Source organism: Monodelphis domestica, chromosome 2, assembly GCF_027887165.1.
Source record: "Monodelphis domestica isolate mMonDom1 chromosome 2, mMonDom1.pri, whole genome shotgun sequence".
NCBI lineage: Eukaryota > Metazoa > Chordata > Mammalia > Didelphimorphia > Didelphidae > Monodelphis > Monodelphis domestica.
The window spans coordinates 436875538-436890587 of record NC_077228.1 but is presented as its reverse complement, the minus strand read 5'-3'; the positions used below and the strand labels follow the sequence as shown (position 1 = coordinate 436890587).

Below are 15050 nucleotides of genomic sequence, written 5' to 3'. Positions count from 1 at the left end.
TTGCCACATGGAAGTGAGTAGGTTCCTGCAACTCAGCTGGCACCCCTCTCTGCTCCTTTGTAGCCTCAGGTGCTCTGCTACTGCTTGAGAGATTTTCAGTTTCCTGCCCTCTCTTCCCTCTATACCTGTGTTGAGTGACTTGGGCTGGGCATATTCTACCATTCTGCAGCTTCCTTGCCTTTTGTGTCATCACAGTGTATTGGGCTGGTAGGAATTTTGTCAATTCTTGCAGATGTTGTGCTCTTGGGCAACCAGTTCCCAATTCCAATCCCTTGATGCTTCTCTTCTTGCCCCAATGAGACATGTTCCTCTGCTTTCCTTTGTTTTGAGGCAATTTATTTTCCTTTCTTGTGTGTGGAGTGATTTGGGGAGTAAAGTAACCTTGCTCTATCATATTGGCTGCCAGGATGCAAGTGTCTGGGACTTGTTTTTGACTGACAACCCTTGTTTTATTTTTTTCAAAGTTTATGTTCAATATATACTTTTAAGCAGACAAAAACAACCATTGTTTTTTAAAACACTTGAGGGGTTTGTTAACTGAAATTTTGAATTGACTACAACAAAACAAGCTATTTCAATCTATATTTATGAATACATAATTTTCAGACAAAAAGAATAATAATCCTTTTCTCCTTTTTCTTCCTTCTAGGACAAAAGGAAAGTTTTTTTTTGTGTTTTTTAATAATATTTTATTTGATCATTTCCAAGCATTATTCATTAAAGACAAAGATCATTTTCTTTTCCTCCCCCCATCCCCCATAGCTGACGCGTGATTCCACTGGGTATCACATGTGTTCTTGATTCGAACCCATTGTCATGTTGTTAGTATTTGCATTAGAGTGTTCGTTTAGAGTCTCTCCTCTGTCATGTCCCCTCAACCGCTGTAGTTGGGCAGTTGCTTTTCCTTGGTGTTTCTACTCCCACAGTTTGTCCTCTGCTTATGAATAGTGTTTTTTCTCCTAGATCCCTGCAGATTGTTCAGGGACATTACACTGCTACTAATGGAGAAGTCCATTACGTTTGATTATACCACAGTGTATTAGTCTCTGTGTATAATGTTCTCCTGGTTCTGCTCCTCTTGCTCTGCATCACTTCCTGGAGGTCGTTCCAGTCTCCATGGAATTCCTCCACTTTATTATTCCTTTTTGCACAATAGTATTCCATCACCAACATATACCACAATTTGTTCAGCCATTCCCCAATTGAAGGGCATCCCCTTGTTTTCCAATTTTTGGCCACCACAAAGAGCGCAGCTATGAATATTCTTGTACAAGTCTTTTTCTCCATTATCTCTTTGGGGTACAAACCCAGCAGTGCTATGGCTGGATCAAAGGGTAGAAATTCTTTATCATCCTTTGGGCATGGTCCAAATTGCCCTCCAGAATGGTTGGATCAGTTCACCAATTAATGTCCCGACTTTGTCACATCCCCTCCTGCATTCATTACTTTCCTTTACTATCATGTTAGCCAATCTGCTAGGTGTGAGGTGATACCTCAGAGTTGTTTTGATTTGCATCTCTCTGATTATAAGAGATTTAGAGCACTTCTTCATGTGCTTATTAATAGTTTTGATTTCTTTATCTGAAAACTGCCTATCCATGTCCCTTGCCCATTTATCAATTGGAGAATGGCTTGGATTTTTGTACAATAGATTTAGCTCTTTATAAATTTGAGTAATTAAACCTTTGTCAGAGGTTTTTATGAAGATTTTTTCCCAATTTGTTGTTTCCCTTCTGATTTTAGTTACATTGGTTTTGTTTGTATAAAAGCTTTTTAATTTGATGTAGTCAAAATTATTTATTTTATGGAAAGTTTTTTTAAAAGAATTTTTTTTGCATAGCCAGAAATATAATTTTTATTGCTGGAATCTTATTTCAGCCCTCTCATTGTTATAAAGGCAATTTTTAGGATCGGTGTCAGGGAAAAAAAAGAGGCAAATTTAGGGTTGATGTCAGGGGAAAAAATCCTAATAATTAAAACTTTCCCAAAGAGTAATGTATTGTCAGAAAATTGTCCAGTAGGTTCTATTTATTTCCTAGAGATATTCAAACAGTGCCTAAATAGTCACTTGTTGCATATCTTTAAGCAAGAGTACGTTTTCACTCATGTATTCTGAAGTTCCTTTCCTCCTATAATTCTGTGATTATGTGAACTCATAGAACAGGCAGTAATATAGAAAGTCATTAAAATCTCCCTTTATTTAGGACTGAACAATTAAGTAGCAAAAGAAATAACACTGATGAGAAGAGTGAAAAGATAGAAGATGCTCTTTCTCTGACAGGGTGGGTTATATGGATAGCCAATGAAGTGACCCAAGAATAGTAACACTTTACAAGACAAAATTGCCATTATTTTTGCAGTCCCTGGTATGAGTGGTGCTTTTTGTTTGGGTAGTTTTTTAGGGCAAAGTCATCCCAATAAATCACCCATTGACTTAAGATAAAAGAAAAAAAATACTTTAATCATAATTCATTTTTCCTCTGCACAGTTCAAGTAATGGATGAGAGAGATTAAAGCAATGAGAGGTAAGTATCTTGCCCAGAATAAAAGTCAATGCTAGAAGATAGGTTGGAATTTCAGATATCTGGCACCAAATCCCATTTATATGATCTCTCCCTGTGTTTCTAGAAGAATGCAAAGGTTAGGAAATCCAGGCAGTCATTTTGTGAAGGTAGCCAAGCAAATATTAGTTTCTTTTTTCCTATTGCTTAAGAAGAGGAATGGTATCAAATAGCATACAACTTGTTCAAGAGAAAACAAATCCGAAAGAGAAAGAAGGGCCAGTAGATTTCTGGTGATATGAGCTGAACACCTGAAATCATTGTACTGATGGGTAAACATTTCTGCTGAACTAGCTATGGTTAGCATTGGGTGGTTGTGAACTGACCCACTTGAATTCAAAATTTTGAATGCCAGGTATGGAAGTCAGATATAGTTGAATGAGCTGACATAAGAGTTCAATTGTTAGACTTTATGTCCACATATTTAAAATCTGGTTTCATATGCATTTATGCAGCATTAACTGATGAATAAATTAGACACAAATCACATAAATCAACAAAAATCCTGGCTTTATATACACATTGTACATTTCATTGTTCATGCAGTAGAATAGCTGATCCTTAACAGTTTCTCTCTGTCATAAGGAACAAACAGATACTCATCTTCGCTAGACACTCAGGGCTTTTTTTTCTCGCCATTTTTATAGGCAAACATTTAACAGGTTGGATTCATTGGAATAATCTTCTCCCCCAACTTCTTCCATTGCAAACAAAACTTTTATCATTCTTGACCAAGTATAAAAAGTGATATTTTTTTTTTTGCAGGACCCTGTCTTCTATTTATTTTATTTATATTTTAAAACTGAATCTACTGATGAACTTCCATCTGGAAAGCCAAGGATGTGGAATGAGTCAAGTATAGGGGATTTGAACTGTTCCCTGCTCTATTTTTGTCCTGATACTACACACAGCTTGTGATATCATATTTATTCTCCCTTGTTACCTTGACTGGAGTATAGAATAAGATCTTGAGCTCTAACAGGGAGGTTCCTTCCAGTTAGGGAAAACTAGAAACTTTTTTACTCTGTTAATGTGAAAACTGTACCCAATTAACAGAAAAAAGATTTGTACCAACAGATGTTTTGATCTGGCCAGAGAGTAATGACTGACACTATACACTGTGAGCAAAGTAAAGCTGCTAAATACATGATGGAGAGTAGCAAGAAAGCTTTCAATGAACTTGAATTTTAAATGTCAAAACTTGAATGAACAAGCATTTATTAAGCATCTATTGTGGCAGCCCGACTTTGTAGCTACTCCCTGAAGATACAAATATAGAAGTATTACAGTGCCTGCTTTCAAGGAGCATGTGTTCAAAGAGAGAGATACAACACACAGAGGGAATGAGGATTTTTTATTGTTCACTTATTCAATCCTGTCTGATTCTTTGTGACCCCATGGGCTATAACACACCAGGCCCTTCCATACTCCACTCTCTCCACCCACCTCTCTCTCATTCTCTGCTGTCCCCTTCTCCTTTTGCCTTCAATCTTTCCCATCATTAGCATCTTTCCCAGTGAGAACTGTCTTCTCATTATATGGTCAAAGTATTTAAGTTTCAGATTGAATATTTGTCCTTTGAAGAAATACTCTGAATTAATTTCTTTATGCAGTTGACTGATTTGATCTCCTTGCTACCCAAGGAAGTCTAAAAAGTTTTCTCCAGCCCCGCAATTCTGCAGTACTCAGCTTTCCTTATGACACAACTCTCAGTGGTATATCACTACTGCAAAAACCATAGTTTGACTATACAGATGAGAGTTTAGGGAGGGAAGTTTAGATCTGAAATGTCACAGGAGTTGTTAGAGGAACTATACATATCATGACAAAGAGGGAAAAATATATCAGATGTGTGTATTTGAGTGTATGTGTGTGTGTGTGTGCATGTGCATGTTCACGCATGCGTGATTGGGATTAGGGAGTTTCAAAGAATTAGTAGTTTCACATGGCAAATGTTGGATATACCCTAATATAATGGTGGATGGAATGCTAAGTATGATATGGCTCCATATAAGGAGCTAAGTAAATTTCCACTGAAGTCAGCACCTGAGATAAAAATGCTTGATACATCCTGCTTGCCATTTACCCAGTTGTTGTTCAATAAAGTAAGCAGTGCCTGATACCACCTTCTGGGAGAGAAGGAGAACTGCAGGAGGAGTCAGGTCTGACAACACCAACTGGAAGAAGAAAGGGAAGAGCCCTCCTAATCATAAGTAAAAATCTCTAAAAACCTCTGGGAGGAGAAAGCCCACTACAGAACATCAGTCAGTTTCCAAGATTGCTGTTGAGGGTCATATTTTGTCTTCTCCCATATCACAGTGAATTTTTTCTTTTTTTAATTTTGTGGAGTGCATGCTTACAAAGAGTCAGGCTCTGAGAATTTGACAATGTAGTAGAGTTAGAGAAGAACAGTACTTTATAGAAATGTTGCCAAGTTTCTTGGGTAGGGCTTTTAAGATAAGAGAATAAGAGAATCCCCCAAAGTGTATACCATCCCTTAGTGCCATGAGTCAAGTCTCTAACATGTGTTACATGCATTACAGAGATAGTAAAAATAACAGCCATAATTTTCAACAAGGGAAGAAGAAAATTGTTTCTTTAGAAGTTATCAGAATTCCTGGGATGCTTGTTAAGAATCCCACATAGTCTAGCAATAATTCTCAGGTATCTAGGGTGTTTTTTAGTGGTTTACTTCTTTTTAGTTTTGGTTATAATTACCAAGGAGCCTCAGGATACAAATGCAAGAAAAAGATTATATAGAATGAATTGAGCCATTTTTAAACAATGTACCTCATATTAGTGTTGAACAGGGGAGCTCCATTTATGGGGAGCTCCCCAAGGAGCTATGTATTACTCAAAGTTATCATTTTCTAATTGACCTGATTGTCCTAAAATCATTGATGCCACTTCCTAAAGTGAACCCTTTACCTTTGTCCTTTGCCAAAAATCTAGCCCAATTTAAAGCACTAAAAGGCATAAAAACAGCAGATTCCAACTTCATTTCTGACCTAAGAGGAAAAAAAAATGTTAGGTCTTATAGCCATTCCTACCACCTTGAAAGGGACTTTTTTAGGTTAGGATTGGCAAAAAGATATTGATATACAATACTGAGCCACCAAAAGCATCTCCTCTTTCTAATTCTCTGAAGTACAAACTAGTTCTACACAGTACAAAATGTGGGAATCTTTGGCATTTATCTGATTATTTTGGATTATCAACCTGGCTAAATTATCAGGTCTTTTAAGATTTATATTGGTCCTTCCCAGCATCCAAAACTAAGTTTGTGAATCCCTCTACTCTATGTAGTCTCATAATCAATCTAAGTATAGCAATCATGAACATTCCAATAAGTTTCAATTTTTTGAGGGTGCCCAATGTTATATTATTAACAATCAAAACCCTGAAATCTAGTAGAAGCAGATTGATGGTGAATACAGATTATGGTCTGCTAGTGTGACAAATTTATTCCAGGCACTAGAAACATATAATTAACTCACCTAATGTGCCCCAAGTGACACTTCTGAGATGACTTTTAAGGGGTCTCATGTATAGCACATTATAGAACCTATATAATTTTCCCCTTAAGGAAATGGAAGACATACCAGTGTAAAAAATAATTTGGATTAAAGAGATTATCAATTATAAGATCACAGAATTAGAGTTTCAGTTTTTGAAAGGATGTCAGAAGCCAAATTAACCAATCTGTATTTGAATAAGAATTTCCTTCAATATCCTACATGGTCATCCATCTTCCAATTAAAGACGTCTAGTTAAAAGAATATCAACTAGCTTTCCAAAAATCAAGTATAGGGCCATACTTCTAAGTTTAATATGCATCCTTGACATTAACCAGTTTCTTAAGTCTAGACAATCAACAAGAAAATAAATCAGGTCTTTATTAATAGCTTTTGCCTATTTCCAAAGTGTAAATCCTCACATTGACAATTTAACAATCATCTGGTTGAAGCTTTATGGTTCTGGCTTCAGCACACCCCTAGGACATCTCTACCTCCTAAGAAAATCCATTCCACATTCAGATAGTTATCAGTGTTGTTTTTAGGCTTGTTCCCAGACTACCTACATCTGTCTCTTTACAGCTTCTACCCATTGTTCCTAGTTCTAATACACTCAGACCACATAGAAAACATCCATCTTTAATATCTTGCAAATTTTTCTAAGTCTATTGCATTTGCTTATTGACTATGAAAATATAGACTCCAAAGTCTCTTCCAAATGAAACCATGAGTATGTCCCACCTTGGCCATCTGATTTTCTAAGCTTGAAAATAAGAGGACTTGAGTCATAGAGACAGCTGTCATGTCCTCTGATATATTTTTTACAGGTTCAGCATCCCCAATTCCTTTGAACAATTCCTTTATGATATGATCTTAAGGTTCCTGATGTTTCTGGTCATTCTTTTCTAAGACTTCTCCAGCTTTAATGGTAGGGTATGTTGCCACCTCAAAAATGATGTTTGGGGTGATGAAAGATTCACGTGCCCTCTTCCATTCTCAAAATGAATTTTTGATCTAAGTTTAGGCACATAGATTCAGCTGCTTAAAATTTTCATATTTGTTATTGATGCAATTCCTTCCAGCTAAGGCATTGAGCCTTTAATATGTTGCTTAGGAGGGTTAACACATTAAGTTACTATCAAGCATGAACATAAATTAATTTATCATTAGCTAACCCTGGAAAATTAGCTAGGAAGGCCTTGAGGGAATGATTGAAAAACAAAACTGGTCAATTTAAGAGAATAGGGGACAAGGGAGAGAGAGATGAGGAGAGAATAGAATTGTACAGAGCAGACTGCTAAGTTCCAGGTGGACTCTCACTATTGGGAAGGGAATGGTGAGAGCATTAGAAAGGGAAAGGATGGTTAAAAAGAAAGGATAGAGAAGCAAGGAAGGCAGACCTTGGCAGCTAGACAATTTTTCTTCTGGCTAGGCTTATTCCATATTGTCGATTGGTTCTGTTGATCAGTAGCATAATATCAACATTCTATTTCAATCTTTGGTTGAAACCTTGGCACAAAGGTAAATTGTATTTTTTGCTCATTATATAGGACAACCTTGAAAAATAAGCTGCTCTCACTTTCCTTTCTGATGTGCTAAAATCAGGATGATCTTCATGGACAAAAGTGTTTTCTTTAAATATATATGTACATAAATATATAAATATATACCTGTGTACTATATGTATGTAAATATATAAAATGAAAACATTATTTGCTTCCTGAAAGTACCATGTTTAATTCTTATGGTCACAAGAAGAGATGATATTTTCCGTGTTGCATTTCTGCATTTATGTCACGGCACTGCCAGATAGATGCTCCCTGAGAAGAAAAGATATGCCTACATTAGTCAATTATTTACCAACCAAGCACTTCTATAATGGGTCAACTAAAGGTTTGTGCTCATTGTCATAAATGCTCATAATATTTTATGTGCCACATGCCATACACCATCAAAAAAAATTATTTCCACTTAGACAGATGCCCATTTACAATATTCATGCTGTGCTTTGGGGGAATCTTTTTCCCTAATTGGAGATATGGGGTCAAATATGTAAAAATTTTTTGGCATTTCCTATTATGTATAATTAGTGGTGTTCAAAACAATAGTGAAAAGACCATTGGATCTGAAGTCAGAAGATGTGGTTTCAAATCTCATTTTTGTTAATACTTGTATGACTCTAGATCTCCAGCCTGAGCTTCCTTTTATCTAAAATGAAAAGTGTTGAATAATATGGCCTCTAAGTCCCTTCCAGCTCTAAAATTCCATTTCTATAAGATGGACTTCATATTTTTTTTATGCTTCACAATTAGCTGATGATGGATTCACATGTGACATTTTTTCCATTTGTCCTAAGTCTGTTACATTTACTTTTTAACTTGAAAATATACAAACTCCAAAGTCTCTTCTGAAAACACAAGTATGTCCCAACTTGATCATCTGATTTTCCAGGTTGGAAGAGAAGAGAACTTGAGTGGGATGTGCTTATTCGACAATGAGACTATTTGGAGACCATTCCACATGTAATTATTGTTAAAAGACCTCAAGTAAACCATCCAAATTTCTGACCTAATCTTTTGTTTGGCAGTATTCATAGGCAGTAATATACTTACTATAATAGAGCTAATGAGCAAAGAAGTCAAAGCAACAAAATAAAATAAAAATCTCATTCTCTCAACAGCATGATCTTATCACAATTGGGCTATATTTTATTCTCCATGATTCAAAGTTTTGTTTTAAATTCTGCACATCACAGCCATACTAAATATCCCCTTAGACAAGACACAAAGCTGCTGAGTAAGACCCCTGCAAATCAGAGATGCTTTTTCATAAGACCAACATACATAATTTATATCTGCATACAATTAGCCTGTTTACATTTATACATTTTCTGTTTCCTTTTATGTGAAATATTCCACAGGATACTTGGTAATGCATTCAGAGTAACCTTTTTTAAATAAAGGCTGCAGGACCAAACAGTTTATAAAACCCAACACCTAATAAATACTTTATATGAATAAAAGAAGTGTTTTCTTAATGAGAAACAGTATCTTCCTATTTAAGATCATCTTTCTTCCTGCTTTGTCCAGTGACTTCGCTTGATAATTGTATCAGTCTTTTATTTTTAAAATGTATCCAGAAAAGAATTAAACTCTACTTCCTGATGGTTTTGTTGTGCACGAATATCACTTCCTTCCTTTTATCAATTATCATTTGATCACTACATGCAAACTCCCCTGAGCCTATTCAGTGACCTTGGGCCAGCCTCCTTAGTTTGGCTGATATGATGGTCAGTATATTCAGATGAAAAAGTGAAAAACCCAGTTATTTGTCCAAATGTTAGATACACATAATGTCCAGGTTCAGAATTCTCCCATTTCAGTGTGATCCATTCAGTGAACTTTACATAAAAAGAAAGGATTCATATATGTTACCTTAAGCTTACATACTGACAAGGGTGGGCCAGGTGAGTGGTCTGGAAGTTTGGCAGTCAGAGGGATATGCAGTTCCAGAGCTGCCACATCCCTGAAGTGACCTTCCCCTTTCTTATCCTCTTTCTAATTCAGCAGCTGTCAGAGAATCATAGAATGTCAGAGGAAGAATGGACTTTAGAATTCAACTTAGTCTCACCTATTAAACATCCCTGACAATCAAACCACCCTGACAAATACCCAACCTTCCGTTCCCTTCCCTTCCCTCCCAGTTAAGGAAATCATTATTCTCGAGAGCTTCCCTTTCTACTTTGGGGTATCTAATTGGATTAGCAAAAACCCTTTGAGATTGCTTCCAAATTTGAAATGTGTGATTACAATATGAAGTCATGATCCATTCTGTATATGGAGGCAGCACTGCTTTGTTACTGGTTCTAGTATTGGCCATTCAAATAATTTCCTGAATATATAAAATTGTATGCACTGCCACGTGAGGCAATGATTGATTAATATAGCCAGTCTGGAAGCCCACAGAAAGAAATCCTTTTCTTTCTAAAAATGTGGGGCAAAGACCATTTTAGATTTGACACTTCGGACCTTGAATGTTCACCTTGAGCATGCAAGTGACAAATGACTGGACCGGATATATTCACAACTTGTAAATTGCGTGCAACCTCTAGTATGAATGGATATATATGTACATACAAATAACTATTATATGTATGTATGTATACACACATATATACATATATACCTTGAGATCATATATATCCTGATGTATGTGTTTCTGTATTGAATCACTAAAGTTTTCATACACTTTATAAGTTTTGAATTAATAGGACTGTATTGGGGGCAGCTGGGTGGCTCAGAGGATTGAGAACAAGGCCCAGAGATAGGAGGTCCTGGGTTCAAATATGGCCTCAGACTCTACCTAACTGTGTGACCTTGGGCAAGTCACTTGACCCCCATTGCCCTTACCACCTTTGATTCAGGTCATGAATTTTAGGAGTGTGTTCAGACAGAATATTTTAACCTTTACATAGTCATCCTCTCAGAGACCCAACTCGTAAGTGTGCATTTTGGGGGAATCTCAGAAAGAGGAGTTATATCTCATTATCCAAGAATGTATTGTTCACATCCTTCAATATGGAAAAAAGTAAGAATCAAACTGAAGATTTGTTTGTTTGTTTTTTCCAATAATGGCTATTGATTATCAAACTTCTTAGGTCTCTAGTCCTGGACAAATTTCTTTAACTAAAATGCTCTCTGACCTCTCCAATTCATTTGGGGGGGAAGGAGGACATCTGTTGTACCATCTGCCCCAAATAAATGAACCCCAATTCTAAACCAAATGCTGGGGAAGTGATAAAAATTAAAAATGTACAGAAAACTCATATAAACTAGAGAGTGGCACAACAAGGCAATAAAAACAACAAAGCATAACACCTCATGTTACAAATGAGAGCACTGTTGGAAGCCCATTAACATTTCAGAGCCATCCCACACCTAAATAAGAAATGAATGCTAGCTAGCTAGCAGAGATGCATGAACAATAGCCCTGTTCATCAGTACATAACTGCTGGGGGTAGAAGGGTAGGAAGAAGAACAATCTTTGCCTCCCTTTTGCAACTTGATAAACCAAAATACTATTCAGAAATCCCAAAAAGAAACACTGCAGTGAATAAGTCAGGCTGTCTTCTCTTTTAGAAAACCGGATATTACAAAATTTAAATTCATGCAACAATTCATTTCAGGGAGGATTATTTATAGCACTGAAGGATTCAGAGAAAGGCTTCTTTAAAAATATGTTTCAAGTTTTCCTGAAAAGTTGCATAAAGTGCATTAAGTGAGGTACACTCAGCATAATAACCCTGGAGAGGAATACAATTAACATTTGGGAAGGCTTTTAGATTGACCTAATGTCCCTGTTTCTTCTACATCTCTAAAATCCATGCATTTATAATTTTGACTCTTTTATTCTAAAAAGTCTATGTGTGTTTATGTATATGCATGTGTATTTTCTTTCTTTCTTTTCTTTTTTTTTCCCAGGGAAAGGGAATCAATGCCAGCATTCAATATTAGAATAACAAATGACTGGGCATGCATGACACATCACTAGAGGAACAAAAACATTTTCATTGGACACAGTGTCAGTTTCAGTTTACACCAGATGTCAGTAGGAAGGTACTTAAAATACCTTGACACTGCATTTGCAGAGGCTTCCTCCTGGTTGTTGGACATCTCATTTGAAGAGCTCAGTGGTTTACAAAATTCCATATAAATAAACACATTTCAGTGATTACATTTTTCAACTGGAATACTGAGGCACAATGAGGCTGTCTCACTTGTTTTCAGTATCTTGAAGGAAAAAAAAAAGTTGAAAAGATAGCAGTCTAAAATTATGGTCTCAGACCCTACCATCTGATAACACTATTTTGCTCTCATTGTTTTTAAACTTTCAAACACATGCAGAGTTTAAGATTTTTTTTTCAGGGGGCAGCTGGGTGGCTCAGTGAATTGACAGTCAGGCCTAGAGATGGGAGGTCCTAGGTTCAAATCTGACCTCAGACACTACCCAGCTGTGTAACCCTGGGCAAGTCACTTGTCCCCCATTGCCCAGCCCTCACCACTCTTCTGCTTTGGAGCCAATACATAGTATTGACTCCAAGATGGAAGGTAAGGGTTTTAAAAAAAAAATTGGGCACCATAAACAGCTCATGTTTGAAAGTTTGTTTGTTTTTTTTAATGAGAGCAATTGTGTGATCTTAAATTCTAGTTATTGTTGTTGTTTTTCAATTTCACCATTTCTGTGAGTATTCACTGGAATAACAACTACCCACCAATCAACCAGTAAGCATTTATTGATTATTTACAATTATTTATTATTCATTTTACCAAATAAGCAAAACCTCACAGGCCTCAGAGAGAACTAAAGGGAGTAGGTACATAAATGTAGAAAAAGGATATGGAGATAATGGAGCAATTATGGAGGTTTCTTTTTTTTTTTAACTGCATTGAGAAATTTAGGAATATTAGAAGCAGCATTTGAAACCTTTCACAAATGGGCCTCTTTCTACTTTTCAAGACTCTACACTTTACTCTGCCCACTCTATGCAGCACAAGGCACAGGCTTACTTGTTGTTCCTCACACAGGGCACTCTCCAGAGTTCTTGGCTTAGTGCTGGCTGAATGGGATTGGTATCCCTGTTCTCCTTCCACACTAGGCTTCCCTGGCTTACTGCATGAATCAACTCAAATTTCATCTCTTACAGAAGGTTCTAATTGAGCCACCTTTCTCCCACCCCCCCACCTCCTTCCATTGCTAGTGCCTACCCTCTAAGATGACCTCCCCATTTATATTCTATGTACATAGTTATTTGCATGTTGTCTCCCATTAGACTGTCAGCTCCTTGTGAGTAGGGACTCCTGTGCCTTTTGTTGTATCCTCCTCCTTTATGAAATATTATAGTGAAACTATCTCTCTCTCTCTCTCTCTCTCTCTCTCTCTCTCTCTATATATATATATATATATACATATATGTATGTATGTATATATAACAAGCAGCTTAGAACCACAACCTCCAGCTTCAACTGTCCCCCAAGGAAAAGCAACTGTCACTCTCCTAGAATTCTGGAACCTTCCTGTTTCTGCTTTGCAGGATCTCCTGCTCCTGCTTTCCTTATAACACTTAACACAATATCTGGCACACAGTAAGTGCTTAATAAATGTATGTTGACTAAATATTGATCAGGAAAATATTTTTAGTATTCCACTGTCATGTTATATCTATGTGGTATCATGGTAATACATTCAAAACCATGTCAAGAGGTTGCCATCTGCCTCAAATTTCATATGCCAAAGTAGATAAATGATATTACCCTTCCTTTCCCACCCCACACCAGGAACCACCATCCCAACTCCTCATTTTAATCCACCCATCCTCCTCCAACAAGATGAATTCCAAAATACCACTATATACCCATTTTGTCATTTTTTGCATCTGAACTTTCTCCCCTTCAAACCTTTAGGGTATTCTTCGGAAAGATGCAGGCTCAGGAAATAAGTACATGATTGTGACAAAAAACAAAGTGACCAGAGTAATTAGAATAATGAAAGAAAATGTACTAAGGAGCTACTCAGGCTCCTGAATTGTGACTTGTGCTTAGTCAAGTAAAAACAAGGCACTGTTTGTGTTTGTGATGGGGGGGGGGGCGGGGAGGAAGAGGGAATTACACACATGGAAAAGCTACCAGGTACAAAATAATTGGGGGGGGAGGGGAACTTGAGAAAGATAAAGACAATAACTAAGAGAAGAAATAGCATTTAAATAACCTGAGATTCAATAGAGAAGCTACTGAACACCCCACAGTACAGAGTCCTTATCAAAGGTCAAGGAAGGTCCTTCCGTTTTGGGTAAAGAAGTGGTAGTGATAGCGTTCACAAATTGTTGAACCAGTATTTGAAAGGAGCTTTTGAAATCCTTGATGGTGACTTCCCACCTGCTGTGGAAGTTATTTTATACCTGTTCGGAACCCTGCACGGTGGAACATGTTTGATACAGGAGCTGGGAAAAATTGAAAGAGATTTGTCTCCACCTGATGTTACTGAGGGGTGAGATCTGCAGCAAGATACACTTTGAAAACCAAAGGGAAATTCAGACAGAGGGCCAGTTTAGTCCCGGGGCTGGGGCTGCAGACTTATTGGGATCACATACTGCAGCTGGCAGGAAACCAAATACATTCTGGTGAATACATAAACACCAATTAATTATGTCCAGGCATTACCAGAAGATGGTAGAAAAGTGGAGTTCGTTACTTGGAAGGCTTGGCGAGATGTGATAAGTAGCCAGTGCTCTAAAGCTCTGTGTGTGTGTGTGTAGGGGGGGGGGGGGGGGGGGATGGGAGAAAGAAGGGGTGTTTTTGTTTTTGCTGTCACAAGAAATAAAAGACTATCAAGTTGTCGTTGTTTTTAAATAAGAGAAAAGCCTTCCCTTCTTTCTTTGTGATCCCTCCTCCCTTTCCCTAGATGTGATAATATGACGATTAACGAGGCGGATGGGCTTCCTGAAACCTTAACATACAGGATGGTCTACTATACCCTATTTACCTTTACCGTCTCCTACATATTAGTGGAGAATAGAAAGCATATAGATAAGCAAAATGAATATGACCCTAAATGACTTGAGATCAACAGAAGATCATAGGAACATTATACAATCCCAGATTGAGAGTTCCACAAGATTTTAGAGGTCATTTGGTCCAACCCCTCATTTTATAATACAGAAATTGAAGTAGAGACAGGTTAAACATACATAATCAGTTAATAAACATCTGAGATTTGAATCAAAGCCTTCCTGATTTTATGTTCTGAGCTCCATGCAATACTTCCTCTTTCTGATATTACCTGACTAGAACTGCAAATAGACAAAGCTGCAGGAGAATGCCCTTGGGTCTGGTGGCGGCAATCTACCCTATTCTATCATATCTTCTCTCAGATTTCAGGTGGTCAGAGAGCCAGAGGGTAGATTAATAATTTAAATGTA

The 15050-nt window shown here is 37.1% G+C and overlaps 1 long non-coding RNA gene across 1 annotated transcript; it reads right to left on the bottom strand.

The window, feature by feature from the left end:
- Positions 1 to 6378: 6378 nt before the first annotated feature.
- Positions 6379 to 14345, bottom strand: LOC103094852 (uncharacterized). Its single transcript, XR_008915949.1, has 4 exons — positions 14293 to 14345; positions 11705 to 11865; positions 9511 to 9645; positions 6379 to 7896 (listed from the first exon to the last, which is right to left on the bottom strand). It is a non-coding gene; the product is annotated as an uncharacterized LOC103094852 (long non-coding RNA).
- Positions 14346 to 15050: the final 705 nt, after the last annotated feature.